This window comes from Rhinopithecus bieti, unplaced genomic scaffold (assembly GCF_001698545.2).
Source record: "Rhinopithecus bieti isolate Rb0 unplaced genomic scaffold, ASM169854v2 scaffold_51042, whole genome shotgun sequence".
Classification (NCBI taxonomy): Eukaryota; Metazoa; Chordata; class Mammalia; order Primates; family Cercopithecidae; genus Rhinopithecus; species Rhinopithecus bieti.
Window position 1 is genome coordinate 417791 of NW_016820640.1, and position 17036 is coordinate 434826.

At 35.2% G+C, this 17036-nt stretch overlaps 1 pseudogene; it reads right to left on the bottom strand.

Annotated features, from left to right (window-relative positions):
* Positions 1-212: 212 nt before the first annotated feature.
* The window catches only part of LOC108520443 (voltage-dependent anion-selective channel protein 2 pseudogene), a 33010-nt pseudogene continuing 16186 nt past the window's right edge, over positions 213-17036 (bottom strand).

Genomic DNA, 17036 nt, shown 5'->3' on the forward strand with positions numbered 1-17036 from the left:
CTGGTCTTGAACTCCTGGCCCCAAGAGATCTGCCTGCCTTGGCCTCCCACAGTGCTGGGATTACAGGCATGAGTCACTGCACCAGGCCTACATATCTTTAAATAATGTATATGTGACTGTACAATTGCAGCATTGGTATCTAGATAGATAATCAATTCATCTATAAACCAGCGATCAAGTAACTGTCTAAATATTTAAAATACAGCTCTTGTTTAGATGTTTCTTAGTTGTGATGACCTTTTTCTGTTGGGTGGTGGGGAGCCCTGCTGGTCACTTTGAAAATATATTAAGGTTGAATCTTCTGATATCCTGAAGGTTTCTTTCAGCTGGATTAAGCTCCTAACTCCAGGCAAGCCCAAGTTTGTGGCTTCCCATATTAATGTTCTTCCTATCTCCCAGAGTTGATAGTATTTGTTCAGCTCAGTGTCTGAGTGTAGCTCACTCCAATTAACTAGAGTTGTTGACTTTTGCAGAAATGGAAGCAGTGGGATCCAACCGATACTTAGCTGCAATACGAAAAGTGAGTTCACTTGGTACCTGATGTCCAAGTAAGATGCACTAAAGTGTCAAGATTTTCACATTCTTTCTGATAAATTCATTCTCCAAATTCTGTCCCATCACTGACATGCATGCGTAGTTGGAAGTCTCCAGTCCTATAAAGCCCACTGAGAAGTTATTTCTTGTCAGCTTTGACACTGTCAAAGGTCATCTGGTACCCAGCAAGCCAGCCTCATCACCAAAGACAGCCAAACCATGGATTTCAAATCCTGAAAAATGAAAGTCAACAGCACAACCAAAGTGTATACATTTTCCTTGTAACAGGAGGACTTGATCTTATCACTTTTCTCTCCTGTGTTTGGTGAGAAGGTAGTATCTAATGTCAGTTTCAACCTTGAAACACCTGGTCTTTAACTGTGATTTCTGTTCCCAGAGTGTTCTACTTTTCTGTAAAAGTCATATCATATCACACCATTTATATTTGGCCTCCAACATCCCAGTAATTTTACCAGTGTCTGTGTTAGATGAAGCAGATGTTGAGAATTCCATGCCACTGCATGACTTTTTCTTTTTCACATCCAGTTTCACCAACCCTGAGCCAACTCCTGTGTGGAAAGTATCTCTGACAGCTATGCCAAAGTCAGCATACGATGGAGGAATACACTGGCCACACTTAGGTCTGTCTGTAGGTCACCATGGTGAAGACTTGGGAAGAGATAATGTGGTGGTCTCCAGAAGGGGGTGCTCCCACTGCTGTGCTCACAGCTGAGGCCACTGGGTTTGCCTGCCATGGGGTCACAGCTGCCTCAGCTGGAGGACAAAGTGGAGGCACCATTCCGCTTGCAGTCTGAATGTTTTTAAAATGTAAAAATATTTTTGAGCTGTATTAGTGCTTTCCTTAGAAACAGAATCAATATGATAGATAGCAGTAAGATAGATAGATAGATAGATAGATAGATAGATAGATAGATAGATGATAGATAGATAGATAGAAGACAAAATGAGCCAGCTGCAGTGGCTCACACCTGTAATCCCAGCACTTTGGGAGGCCGAGGTAGGAGGATCATGAGGTCAGGAGTTAGAGACCAGCCTGACCAACATGGTGAAACTGAATCTCTACCAAAAATTAGGCAGGTGTGGTGGTGCATGCCTGTAATCCCAGCTACTCATGAGGCTGAAGCAGGAGAATCACTTGAACCTGGGAGGCAGAGGTTGCAGTGAGCTGAGATCATGCCATTGCACTCCAGCCTGGGTGACAGAGTGAAACTCCTGTCTCAAAAAAAAAAAAAAAAAAAAGATAAAATGAAATGTATTATGGAAATTGGCTCACACAGTTATGGAGGCGAAGTTCCATGATGTTTCATCTGCAACCTGGAGAACTAGGAAAGTCATTGTTGTAATTCAACTTGAGTTGGAGGGACTGATTATGTAAATCTCAGTCCAAGGCCAAATGACTGAGAACCAGGGGTCTCCTTAGTATAAGTTCCATGCCCAAAGGCCTGAGAATCAGAAGCTCCGATGCCCAAGGACAGCATAACCTGGATGTCCCAGCTTAAGGAAAGAGAGCTAAATTCTTCCCTTCCTCTGCTTATTTTGTTCTATCTGGGCCTACAAAGGATGGAATGATGCATATCCGTATTGGTAGGGGCAGATCTTCTCTACTTAGTCTACTGATTCAAACGAGAAGCTCTTCAAGAAACACCCTCACAGACACACTGGAAATAATATTTTACCAGCTACCTGGGTATCTCTTAACCCAGTCAAGTTGACATGTAAAATTAACCATCACATTAACCTTATTTCTAGTAGTAAATTCTTGATAAATATTTGTTGAATGAACAAATGTCACATTCTTTTCCAATAGTAATAGCTATATTTCTACTAATAACTGTTACTGAGTGTTTAGTAAGTACCAAACTCTAGACTATGTTTTTATGATTGAACCTCATTTAGTTCTCACAACAAATTGTGATGGAAAAATGATAAGGAAACTGAGGCTTAGAAACATGAAGTAACTTGCCTGAAGTTAAACAACTGATCAGAAGTTTGACCCAGAGAGCTTGTCTCCAGAATCCAGTCTGAATCACTATCTACTGTGCCTTTATTTTAGCCACTCATGAACAAACAAATTTAGTAACCCTCTTGGCTAAAACATCTGGTACACATAGTTTAGTTGTATATGATTGAAAATGTTTTTTGCACATATATTACTTTTCATTAGAATTGTTATAGTGATTAGCATGCTTATATTTTCCCAAATGTGCCATCTCTCCATCTCAAATTCTAAAGTCAATGAATTGTCTTTAAGAAAAAGAACTGGTTTATATCTTTTAGGCTCAATTCTTGGAGTGATCAATCCTCCTAATGCTCATCTTCTTTCCAGTTAGTAAAGTCTGGGTCCTTGTACTTTTTTGGATTCTCTTTTTAAATGTAATAGAAAAGAAGCAGCTTTGGGCTTTGTCCAGTGTGTTCCTGAGTTGTGATGCGGTTGTCTGTAGTAAGGATATCAATAACTGTGGAAGTGACAATGGTGATTCACATTGCCATTGTTTCCTTCTAACCTCCCGGGAACAACATTTTTTACTGTGTGGGTTTGTCTGTGATGGAGAGAGCTACAACAAAACTGTGGTTGCCACCATTTTTACATAGGATGGAGGGATAGATACTTTTCATTGTGATTCAAAATAAGTAATTTCTGGCATAAATAAAAAGAAGTCTCTTACTGTGCTTATTCCATAGCTAGTGATGAACATTAACATTACGCCTCCATAACCAGGGGCCTTTACTGTGCATGACTTTGGCAATGATATATCCTAAACAAATTTGGGAAGTATGATGATGCTTGAGATATGCCATGTTTTCCTTTTTTACTTTCTAATTTTCTGCTTTCCTCTCTCCTTTACTTTCTGGGCTGTGTGTGTGTGTTTGTGTGTATGTACACTTTGGTGTGTCTCTTAAAAAGTCTTTTCATCTCAAGCTCGCTGATGTATCTGCAGTGCTTCCACCCCTCTCTGCCTCTGCTTTCTCTCCTAGCTTCTATCATTCCCAGCCTGAACTACAACCTCCTAATTGGTGTCTCCACTTGTGTTCTGGTTCCCTATTGTTGATTCACCACACACTGTTTAAAAGATGTTTTACGAATGAAAATTTGAGCATCTCTGTTGCTTAAACATATTTGGTGGCTATCTCAAATCCTTAATATTTCTAATCTTCATGGTTATGTTCCTGAAAATATTCTCTAGCCACATTCATTTACTAGATCATCAGATTTGGTGTATTTTTGGCTATCATCATAGTAAGATATTTGTGTTATCAAACAGTACACATACGCACACCTGCCTAAAAGTTTCACAGAAATACCTACCTTTTCTACACACACATATCCATGTACCTATGTGACATAGATGTATAATATATGTGTGAGTACTCCCCATTACATGGAACCAGGAAAATGTTTGTCCTATTTGGGTACTTATGGCCAACATTTAGAATTTTTTCCAGTACAGAATAGGTACTCAGGATATATTTGTTGCTAAGAAGCCATAAGCTAAAATAACCTTTATAAAAGAATGCTATGTTAAGAAGCCATAAGCTAAAATAATCTTTATGAAAGAATGCTATATAAGTGTTTCACCCTCAGGAGTTTCCAATAAAATAGTTTTCTGTAGGAAAAGCAATCTAAGAAACTATTTTCTATTTCTATTTATTGATGTGATTTTATGTGTTAACTAAAAGTCACGCATAATAATTTTCCTTTGAAATGAATAATAGTAGCTGTTTCAGTGATAGAATTTCACATATTGCACATTTTAACATATACTATACAACATAGTAAAACAAACCACATTAAAAAATTTATGTGTTGCTTTGTTTAAGATAGAACATTACATTCATTTTGTTCTGATATGTTTGGCTTTAGGCAGAGATACATTTTCATTTACTAGACAAGATTCATCATTGTAGAATCCATTAAGTAGGCACTCAGTACCTAAAAGCTTTAGGTGTTTGGAGGATGTTTAGAAAACTGATGAAATGGGAATCTGAGCTGCACAGGTAGGATCCATTTAATTTGGGGGCATGCAGGAGTCAGCCTTAAGGGAGATTCATTATGATGGTTAATAAAACCACCTAGCATATGTAATTGGTGTGGGATTGCATTGATAAACTTCCTTTCTCGGGTATTTGAGCTGGCTATTGAGCCTTTCAGCTTTCAGTGTTGGATAAAATTTATATTAGTCTCAAGCACCAAAACCAAGTAGTTTCATGTGTTGACTATTTGTGAGACTTTATACAGTCCAACTTTATACCAGGATTTGAATGAGGCAAAAGTGCATTGTTCTAATATTCAGATATCGACATATATCAGGTATGGTGATTGATAGATTTCCTAAAGTCATCTCTTATTTGTGTTTCTTAATATCAGCTGTGGTTAGTGTCTCTTCTAAACTTATTTAAAGGAAGAATAGGGTTCTTAGTGCTTTTTTATAATTAAAAAAACAAAAGGAAAACAGACTCAAAATTGATAGTAGTTGGGGTCCGGGTCCAGTCTTTGCATTTGTTCTATTAAAATCTTGAACTCATAATGAAATGGTGAATAGGGAAAACCCCCGGGGGTGTTCTTCTACAATGACTTTACCTAGTTAGGAATTGACTAAGCTTTGCCCAATTGAAGAGATTTTTAAAATATGGAAATGAAAAGAATTCTTAGAAAACAAGTTCGAAAATTATCCATGTAAATTAAAATAATTTATTGCATCCTTATCTATTTCCTGCCCAGCCTTTAAACTTTTATTTGGTGGTGATGGTATTATTTTTCTTTCTCAGCAAGATATGGAGATGATAATTGTTTGTTCCAGTTATGATCTTTATATTTGCGATCCTTCCCTGACCAGCTGTGCTAGAGTATGTTGCTAACACTAACCTGGGAATCATGTAAAAACCTTGGTCACTTAATGTCAGGAGGTAATCTTGGATAAAGTCACTTAGAAAAAGGACAAGGCAACACCTAATCTTAAGAAAAAACAGTTGAATAAGAGTATAATATATGCTCAGTATATAAGAGCTGCCTTTTCTCTAAATCTTGCCAGCATTTGTTATTTATTATTATTATTTTTTGTCCTTTTGGCAGCCATTCTATTTGCAGTTCTCTGATGATTAGAAACATTGAGCATTTTTTCATATGCCTATTGGCCATCTTTAGGTCATCTTTTGAGAAATGTCCACTCAGATCCTTTGCCCACTTTGTAGTAGGATTATTTGTTTACTTTTTGCTGTTGAATTATTTGAGTTCTTTGCATATTCTTGATATTAGTCCCTTGTTGGACACACAGTTTGCAAATATTTTCTCCCACCCTACAGATAGCATAAAGCCTTTAGCTTTGTTCTTCTTGCTTACGGTTGCTTTGGCTGTTGAGGGTCTTTTGCAGTTACGTGCACATTTTAGGATTGTTTTCTCTATTTCTGTGAAGAATATCATTGGTATTTTAATAGGAATTGAATTGAATCTCTAGATTGCTTTGGGTAGGATTGTCATTTTCATGATATTAATTATCGTGGTCCATAATCATGGGTTATCTTTCCATCTGTTTGTGTCCTCTTCAATCACTTTCGTCAGTGTTTTCTACTTCTTCTGATAGAGGCCTCTCATCTTCTTGGATAAATGTATTCCTAGGTATTTTTTTGGTAGCTATTATAAATGAGATTGCCTTCCAGATTCTTTTTCAGCTAGTTTATTATTGATTTTAAGGAATCCTACTGATTTTTGTGTTTTGATTTTGTGTCCTAGAATTGTACTGATTTTGTTATCAGTTCTAAGGGGTTTTGTGCAGTCTTCAGGTTTTTCTAGATATAAGATCATGTTGTCTGCAAAGAGGGACACTTTGACTTCCTCTTTTCCAATTTGGATTCTTTTTTATTTTTCTCTTGCTTGATTGCTCTAAGACTTTCAGTACTACATTGAATAGGAGTGGTTAAAGTGTGCATTCTTATTTTGTTTCCAGTTCTTGAGGAAAGGCTTTTGGCTTTTTCCTATTCAGCATAATGTTAGCTATGGGTTCTTCATATATGGCCTTTATTATGTTGAGATATTTTCCTTCTATGCTTAATTTATTGAAAGTTTTTATCAGGAATTTATGTTTAATTTTGTCAAATGCTTTTTCCTGCATCTGTTGGGATGATCATATGTTTTTGTCCTTTATTTTATTGATTTGATGTATCAGATTTATTCATGTGCCTATGTTGAACCATCCTTGCATCCCTGGGATAAATCCCTCTAGATTTTGGTGCATTATCTTTTTAACATGTTGAAAGATTTAGTTTGCTAGTATTTTGTTTAGGATTTTTGCATCTATATTCATCAAGGATATTGGCCTGTGATTTTTTACATGTGTGTGTCTTTGTCTGATTTTGTTTTCAGGCTAATATTGGCCGCATAGAGGGAATTCAGCAATAAAGCCATCAGTCGTGGGCTTTTCTTTGTTGGGAGACTATTACTCATTCAATCTTGCTACTCATTAATGGTTTGTTCAGGTTTTCTGTTTCTTCCTGGTTCAATATTGGTAGGTTCTATGTGTTTAGGAGTGCATCCATTTCCTCTAGGTTTTCCAGTTTGTTGCCATATAGTTGTTTATAATAGTCTCTAATAATATTTCCTATTTCTGTGGTATCAGATGTACTGTACTTTTTGTTTCTGACCTTATTTGAATCTTCTTTCTCTTAGTCTAGCTAGCAGTTTATCAATTTTATTTACCTTTTTTAAAAAACAACTTTCCACTTTATCTTTTCTTTTTTTTTTTAGTCTGTACTTTGTTTAGTTCTGCTCTGATCTTTATTATTTCTTTTCTTCTACTAATTTTGAGATTAGTTTTATTCTTGCTTTTCTAGCTTCTTGAGGTGCAAGTTTAGGTTGTTTATTTGAAATCTGTCTACTTTATTGATGTAGGTGTTTATTGCTACAAACTTCCCTCGAAGCATTGCTTTTGTTGCATCTCATAGGTTTTGGTATGTTGTGTTTCCATGTGTTTTAAAAAATTTTTAATTTCCTTCTTAATTTCTTCATTGATCAATTGTTGTTGAGGATTATGTTGCTTAATTTACACACATTTGTACAGTTTCAAAATTTCATCATGTTATTAATTTCTATTTTGTTCCATTGTGATCTGAGAAGATACTTGATATGATTTAGATTTTTAAAAATTTTTTGAGACTTTGTCTTGTGGCTTATTTATCCTGGGCAAAAGCTCTAGTTTCTTATAGGTGGACTGGAGACAGAGAAGTCAGTCTTTGGCAAAGACAAACAGAACATATAAGTAGAAAAAAGTGAGCAATATTACAAATTCAGAGAGACAGAATGAGTTGCTGGCTGTTCCCTACAACTATGTTAATTCCTCTTGAAAGGTATGTGTATAATCTAGAAAACATGAGACATTTCTGAATCCAGAAATAGTAGAAGTAGCTTCCTGTTGCTAATGGTCCTGTGCTGTCAGTTTACTAATCTTGGTGGGTAACAAATTATGTCAGTGATGTTGTGATCCTGAAGCAAGCTGTTATACTGAAACTTTCCAATTTTCCAGACAGCTTTCTATCATAGAAGAGGCAGTAGTTTCCTCCATGGTGCACTTCTGAATTGTGACTTTAGGAGTTTTTCCTGACAGTTCTGCCTAGAATATTTTTGTTCATTTCTCCCAGTGATTCTGTAAGTCATTTAACATCCTGTGATACCTAAGTTGGGGCTGAAAATACCAACCGTGGATTCTTTTCTCTGAAACTGAACTTTAACAAATACAATAATTATAGCATTTAGGAAACTATAAGGTAATACTATATATTTATTCATTCATATGTGCTTGAGAGTCATTGGTAAACAGACAATGCCCTCATGGAATTTACAAGCTAGTGAAATAAGACAGACAATAAGCAATAAATAGAAAATAATAAGTACATAATATATCATGTGAAAAGGTAGTAAGAGCTAAGAAGGAAGAAGTGGAAAGTATATCTGTAGTTTTAAATAAGGTGGTCAGGGTAGGTGACATCTGAGCAAAGACTCAATTGAAGGAGATTTTGTATTGTTATTTCAATATTGTTTCATTATACAAGCTTGAAGATGAAACTTTAGTTTCTCTTTAATATTTTATCTATAATAATCCTATATAACATTAAAAACATTTCATATTGGTCTCATATTTGTCAAGTGTCATCATTCATCTTCTTCAGATTAACTGATATGTAAGCTTTAATACAAGTCTTCTCCCCAAATTCATTTGTACAGATTATCAGGTTGTGAGATTTTCCTTTCTTATATCTCATATAGAGCCAGAGCAATTGAAGAGCAGGTTGAAACTGATAAGGCATTAAGTAAAGACCATTAGGTTACAGTTATAGAAGTAATACTTTAAATTTTGATGATCATAATAGTAACAAAAGATAATTTTGCATAGGGTGAAAGTTTCAAATGATTATGAGTTGCAAGAAAGCTCAGAAATCATAAATATTGACAATTCTTAGAATGTATGAATCTTTTACATAGCAGCAAAGACATTCCAATTTGTCAAAATCTCTCCAAATGGAACAGATATTTTATTTGTGATTTACTAAGGCCTATGAACATGAAGTTTTTACCTCCTTTGTTGTGGCCACTCCATCTTTACTTGCGTGGCTTGAAGTGTTCACTAGATGTTGCTGCCCTTTTATCCACACATCACATTATTGACCAATAATGAACTTGAAATTTACTAAAAACACACTTGTCATTGGTACTTACTCAACTGTGCCTTTCTGCATACTTGAAATTTTATTTTTTAAATTCTAATAGCTCAATTTTACTTTTTTCCATGAAATTTTATCTTGTTAGATTGGGTCATTTTTATGACCGTTGAATCTAAGTAATCCCCAACTCTTTTGTCAGACAAGCAATTTTTGATTTCCCTTGTTGTCTTCTTTACACTCTTCTCTACTCTAATTCATGAGACTAATGAGTTCTTAAATGTATCAAAATGGAAGACTAAATCTGGCAGCAGACACCAGAAATGTTTCACTGACTGCCTATCAAAATCCCACACTCATAGGAATGATCCTCTAGACATTTATACATTCATTGCTCAGCCATTTGTACATAAGAATGACCATTCTGTCATTTATACATTTACTGGTATAAAGTAGTATTCCCACTGAGTGAATGAACTTCTGTGTGATTCCCTTGTGTATATTTGCTACAGCATTTTTTCTCTCTTTTAAAAGTGTAGTCATACCATAAGCTTGAAATGCTATTAGGATTAAATAAAATAAGTTAGTAAAATGATCCCTTGTATACATTAAATGTCTTATGAATTTAAGTTCTCCTTTCTCACTTGCCCTTCTTTTTTATTATATAAAGTTTATAACATAATGTTTTGAGAGATATATATATAATGAAAGCATTACTACATCAAACAAATAACATATTCATTATCTCATATAATTACCGTGCGTGTTGGGGGGATGTGTATGAAGAACATCTAAAATCTCTTTTAGCCAATTTTCAAAATACGATATTGTTAACTGTAATTCTCATTCTGTACACTGCATCTCTATCTTCATTCACCCCACATAACTGTAATTTTGTACCCTTTGATCTACATCTCCCCATTCCTCCCTAACCTCCTCCCTGATAACCACCATTCTACTCTGTTTTTATGTCATCGGCTTAAAAAAGATTCTGCATGTAAGTGACATCATGCAATATGTTTCTTTCTGTGTCTGACATATTTAATGTAGCATAGTATCCTTCAGGTTTGTTCATGTTGTCACAAACCTGGCAAGATCCCCCTTTTTAAGATGAAATAATATTCAATTCTGTGTGTGTCTCTGTGTGCATCACAATTTTTTAATATATTCATCTGTCCATGGACACTTAGGTTATTTCTGTATTTTGGCTATTGTGAATAGTGCTATGATAAACATGGAAGTGCAGGTGTCTCTACAAGATACTGAGTATTCATTTATTTGAGTATATTCCCGGCAGAGGGATTATTGGATCATATGGTGGTTTTCTTTCTGACTTCTTCAGAAATCTTCATACTGTTTTCCAAAATGGCTACACCAATTTATATTTTCTCCAACAGTGACAGGTGTAAGGTGACATCTCATTGTGATTTTGATTTGCATTGCCCTGATGATTAGTGATGTTGAACACCTTTTCATATATTTGTTGATCATCTGAATGTCTTCTTTGAATAAATGTTTATTCAGGTCCTTTGCCCATTTTTTTAATTGAGTTGTGTGAGTTCTTTTTAAATTTTGGATATTAACCCTTTAACAGATATTTTCTCCCAATCTGTAGACTACCTTTTCATTTTTTAAGTTATTTACTTTGCCATACAGAAGAGCTTTTTAGTTTGATGCCATCCTACCCGTTTTGTCTTGTTTTGTTTGTTTTTGTTGCCTAAGCTTTTGGTGTAATATTCAAAAAGTTGTTGCCAAGGCCAATCACAAGGAGCTTTTTCCTAATTTTCTTCTTCTTGTTTTATAATTTCAGGTTTTACATTTAGATCTGTTATTTATATTGATTTGATTTTTTGTATATGATATAATATAAGGGTCCAATTTTAGTGCTTTGCATGTGGATATCCAGTTTTTTCATCACTATCTATTGAAGAAACTATCCTTTTCCTATCATGTCGTCTTGTCAAAAATTAGTTAATCATATGTTGCTTGGGTTTATTTTTTCACTCTGTATGCTGTCCATTGATCTGTGTGCCTGCTTTTATGCCAGCACCATACTGTTTTTTTTTTTTTTTTTTTTTTTCTAGATGGAGTCTTGCTCTGTCACCCAGGCTGGAGTGCAATGATGCAATCTCAGCTCACTGCAACCTCTGCCTCCTGGGTTCAAGAGAGTCTCCTGCCTCAGCCTCCTGAGTAGCTGGGACTACAGGTGTGTGCCACCAGGCTGGCTAATTTTTGTATTTTTAGTAGATGACCCTGACGGTTTCACTATGTTGGCCAGGCTGGTCTTGAACTCCTGGCCTCAGGCAAAATGCCCACCTTGGCCTCCCAGAATGTTGGGATTACAGACGTGAGCCACCGTGCCCAGCCCATACTGTTTTACATACTATAGTTTTGTAATATAATTTAAAATCAGGCAGTTTAATGCCTCCAACTTTGTTTTTATTTCTCAAGTTTGCTTTGGCTATTCAATGTCTTTTGCACTTCTATACAATATTAGCATCTTTTTCTATTTCTGTGAAAATATTATGGAAATTTTGATAGAGATTGTATTGAACCTGTAGATAGTCCTAGGTAGTACCAATATTTTAACAATACGAATTTTTCCAATCTTGTCCAAAGTGAAAAGGAAGAAGCAAAATTATCCCTTTTAGCAGACAACATAGCCCTGTAGGTAGAAATCTTTGATGATTCCACAAAAAACTGTTAGAACTAATACATGAATTCAGTAGATTTGCAGAATTCAAAATCAACATAGAAAAATCAGTTGCATTTCTTTACACCAACATGAAACAAAAATATTGAAAATATATTTTTTCTTTCAAAACTTTTACTCACTTTCTTATCATACAGCAATTGATTATTAACTGAAAATCCCAAGGCACCTAACCTCATAGCCTTATTTATTTTCTAATTATTTTATTATTGAAAAATTAATACATGAATAATCAGACATACAATGAAAATAAACCTCACTCTTTGCCTTAGAACCTCCACCCCTCTCCTTCTAGTAAAATAAAATAAAGTTTTATTATGCTAGACCAGAAATATCTAGTGATCTTGGAAATCACTAAACTGTAAAAGGAGGGGAAAACGACATAAAAATGAAGAAGATAATCTGCTAACTTTGTTGCTTTCCCAAACTGAGACTTTAGTTAAAACAATTGGACCTTGGGAATTTAGTCTATCAGTCTCTTATATATTGACCAAACAATATCAGATATAGACGTTGGTTTTCAGATTAAGTTCCTACAAGCATATGATTAAGAACCCCTTTAAATATGCTCTTTTGCATGAAGCACTTTTCAGCGTACTCTATTTTTTGTTTTAAATTTATAAAATAGAACCTCATTTTGTTTGTTTTCAAATAGAGATCAAGCAAAGAGATTGCCATGATTCTTACAGGATCAGAAATAGAGAAAGCAGAATGAGATTGAAGAGAGTGGTTGGCTGAGACACATTTATCAATTTTATTGAAGAGACACTACAGTTGTTTTGTTTAACTTGATGGTTTTTGGAAGTACAATATCAGGATAAACCATAATAGATATCTTATTCTAGGAACCATCTTTGCAAAATATTTTTTTCTAAAGTCTAGGGAATTAATTCATTACAGATTTGTGTTTTGATTAGTTAAAAATAGTATTGTGTTTATCAGTTATAGCTACAAACTGGGAGATTCTTTGTTTGATTTACTGGTTTTAAAACAAAGACCTTTGCAAGGTGTTATCTTTCTAAAACAACAGAAAAGAAAGGGAAGATGGGGGAATACATGTTGTCTTAGCCTGTTTTGTGTTGCTATAACAGAATATCAAAGACTGGGTAACATATAAAGGAAAGACATTTGTTTTTTACAATCTGGAGGGTGGGAGTCCAATAGCCAGGTGTTGGCATTGGGGAGGGCCTTCTTGCTGTGTTATCTCATGGTGGAAGGCAGAACAGCCGAAGAGCACAAGTGCTCATGAGAGAGAGGAAGGAGGCCAAACTCATCCTTTTATCAGGAACTCACTCCTGTGATAGCGGATCCAATCCCATGATAAGGGCATTAATCTATTCATGAGGGAAGAGCGCTCATGACCTAATTACCAATTAAAAGCCTCACCTCCCAACACTTTTGCACTGGGGATTCACTGTACAACATGGGAACTTTGGGGGACACATTCCAACCATAGCGTATTCAAGTAAAATCTGAATTCATTCGTATTCAGTTAGAAAGTCAAACCAAAACATTTCCACCAATTCACTAAGTTTATTTTGGCCATTTTTTTCTGACTTTTCAATTTTACATCTTAACCAGAAAGGGATTGATCTAAACAAACCTTAAAACACAAGGTGAATTTGGACAAAATTTATGAGTGTTTGCATATTTTCTACAAGGTTGTATTTCTTCTTCCATTCACTTTTAACTTAAATAATACATCTCTTTCTTTCAATAATTTGTTCAACAAATATTTACTGAGATTTCACAATATTCTAGACACTGTGAATACAAATAAGAAAAAGCTCTTTGCCCTTATGAAGCAAACAGGAGGAAGAACGATGATCACCATATGTACCAGTAAAACATATAAAGAGATATGCTGATAAGTACAATGGAGAAAAATTGAGCAAGAAAGAGAGAAAAGGGATTGAAATGAAGGGCTATTTCAAACAGGTTGGTTTGGAAACACTTGAGTAGAGACTTAACAGAGGTGGGAGAGTGATGCAGTTCTCCGGAGAAAGGCTTTGCGTGAAAGAGAATAGCAAGGGCAGGCCCTGACACCAAAGAGGGCTTGGCAAGTTTAAGTAACAGCAAAATGGCCAACATGGTTGTGAGGAAGAGCTGCCGAGATGGACTCAAAGAAATAGCCAGGGTCAAACTGTGGAGAGTCCTGTAGACCACTGTCAGCACATTGACTTTTATTCTGAGGATCTGAAGAAGTGACATTATCCGACATATTTTAGAAGAGTCATTCTGTCTGTTGCATTGAGTGTAGACCACAGAAGCAGAAGTGAGGGTAAAACTAGGGAGAGACACACTCACACAATTGATTGTCAATATTTGCAAGTTTCATATTTGTGAATTTCCCTACTTGGCAGTAACCCCCAAATCTATACCTCATATATGCATTACAATACATGCGTGTACAAAGTGTTGAAAAATGTGAGATACACAATGCACATGTTCAAACAAAGTGATTCTCTGCCCTGCTTTCTGGTTTTAGCTCTCGTGCAGTAAACAAGTGTCCTTATCACAATCTATCTGGTGCCACATTTTTTTTTTTTTTTTTTTGCATTTTCATGGGCTTTAGTTGTTTAAAATCGCCCTGACCCAAAGTGCTGAAGTGCTGTCTAGTGCTGCTGAATGCAAGAAGCTGTGATGTGCCTTACAGAGAAAGTGTGTGTGTTAGGTCAATTTCATTCAGATACGAGTGATAGAACTGTTGATTATGAGTTTAATGTTAATGAATCAACAATGCAGTGTCTCCAAAAAATAGAGGAAATTCACTAATATGCACATCAGACCACGTAAGTGATAAATTAACACTTATATTATGTAGTGAAGCTATGGAAAAAAAACTAAATTTGTGAATTCATAAGATGATGACTAGTAGAAAAGCATATGGAACAACATTGTTGTGAGGCTAAATAAAGGCCATCAAAATTTATTATTGCATTACCCAGGGTCAGGAGAATGTTAAATTCTTCTGGGCTAGTGCTGGCTGACTCAGATTTCAGAAAATGTTAAACTTGCATGAGATTCAGGTTCTGCAGATAAGAAGGCTTAAGAATTAAAAAATACCTGCTTTGTGTTATGCAATAAAAGGGTCATGTGAAATAAAAGGTTCACAACGCTGATGAGACTGCTTGTTTTATGATGGCATCAGCAAACAAACCTATATAATACAAATGGCCTCTAAAGCTCAGGCTTTAAATCATTCAAAGGCCATGCATGAATTATTTGTGAGAAATATATATTAACTAAGGTGTCTTTAAACAGAAGCACGCATAAAACAAGGTTATGAATTGATTGCTTGACAAAAATGTAACCAACTACTGAAACCTAACCCTGTATTTTCCCTAGAAGCAATGGTTCTATATTTGTTCATCCAGCATTTGCAATACTTTTTAGTACACGACTACAGCAACTAATGAGAATCAACTGTATATAAACATATATATTTTTATATATGTGTGTTTTGGACTCAATTGTTTCACTAGCCCCTAACCAAATTCATATGTTAAAACCCTAATCCCTAGTACGTCGGAATGAGACTGCATTTAGAGATATTAATTTAAAGAGACAATTAAGTTAAAATGAGGCCCTTAGGATTGGCCCTAATCCAATCTGACTGGTGTCCTTGTAAGAAGAGATTCAGACACACATAAGAGACATCAGAGGGGCACACACATACAGAAATGACCATGTGAGGGTTGGCCATCTGTGAGCCAGAGAGAGAGGCCTGAGAAGAACCCAACTCTGCCAACACCTTGGTCTTGAACTTCCAGCTTCAGTGACTGTGAGAAAATAGATTGATTTTATTCACCTCGTCTGTGGTATTTTATTATGGCAGCCCTAGCAAACTAAGGCAATATCAGGCAAATCACGCTGGTGTCATGGAACAGCCATATGTTTTATGGTGGTGGTGTGAAGTTTATGAGACACGATTAAATTTGCGTATATTTTGAAAGAGGAGCTAAGGGGATTTTCTGAAGAATTGGATATAACTTATTAGATAAAAACAGAAGTTTGCATTCATGAGAAAATGTATTCCTATTTTGTTCTTTCTTACTATTCACATGTTGCACCACTTTTTTTCGAAAGAAAAACAGCTAAGAAAGGAAAAATTCTTACGACATGAGGATAAACAGACTGACCACCCTAGTCATATCACTGAAACATTTCCAGTGGAATCAGTAAAGGCATGATGTGTTTTAGGAAATATGATAGGGTTGTTTGTGACAATGTAAATGTAGTTGTTCAGGGTTCAATTTTTAAAAATTTAATTTTAAAACACTTTAGTTTTGAAGAGTTAGAAATATTTGCAAGGAAAAATGATTTCTTATTTTTTATTAATATTATTTTCCATGGAAGAAATCAAACTTAACTGCATAAACTATAATTAAATTCAAGAGTAAATGAGTAAATGAATAAGTTTTAAGATCTAATGATATATTTACTCTAACATGACACAATTATCTGAAAGCAAATTGATTATTGGATATAAAGACTGTTTTAGGGAACAAAAGGATTGAAAATAAATATGCAAAGACTTTCTTTGTGTTGTGGATTAAACCTTACTGTTTTTAAAGTATTATAAAAGATCAATAATAATTACATACTTAGAAAAATGTACTTGGAAAAGTAATTTCTCTGCATTTTATTTCCGCCATTAGTGTTCAATTTCATTATTTGGATTAACATTTTAATGTAATAAAGATATATTTTTGTGAGATAGTATCTTGGGGCAATTTTTAAGAGAGACATTTTCATACATCCAATTTATACTTTAAAAAATTTTTTTTTTTTATTATACTTTAAGTTCTAGGGTACATGTGCATAATGTGCAGGTTTGTTACATATGTATACTTGTGCCATGTTAGTGTGCTACACCCATCAACTCGTCAGCACCCATCAATTCATCATTTATATCAGTTATAACTCCCAATGCAATCCCTCCCCCCTCCCCCCTCCGCATGATAGGCCCCAGTGTGTGATGTTCCCCTTCCCGAGTCCAAGTGATCTCATTGTTCAGTTCCCACCTATGAGTGAGAACATGCGGTGTTTGGTTTTCTGTTCTTGTGATAGTTTGCTAAGAATGATGGTTTCCAGCTGCATCCATGTCCCTACAAAGGAC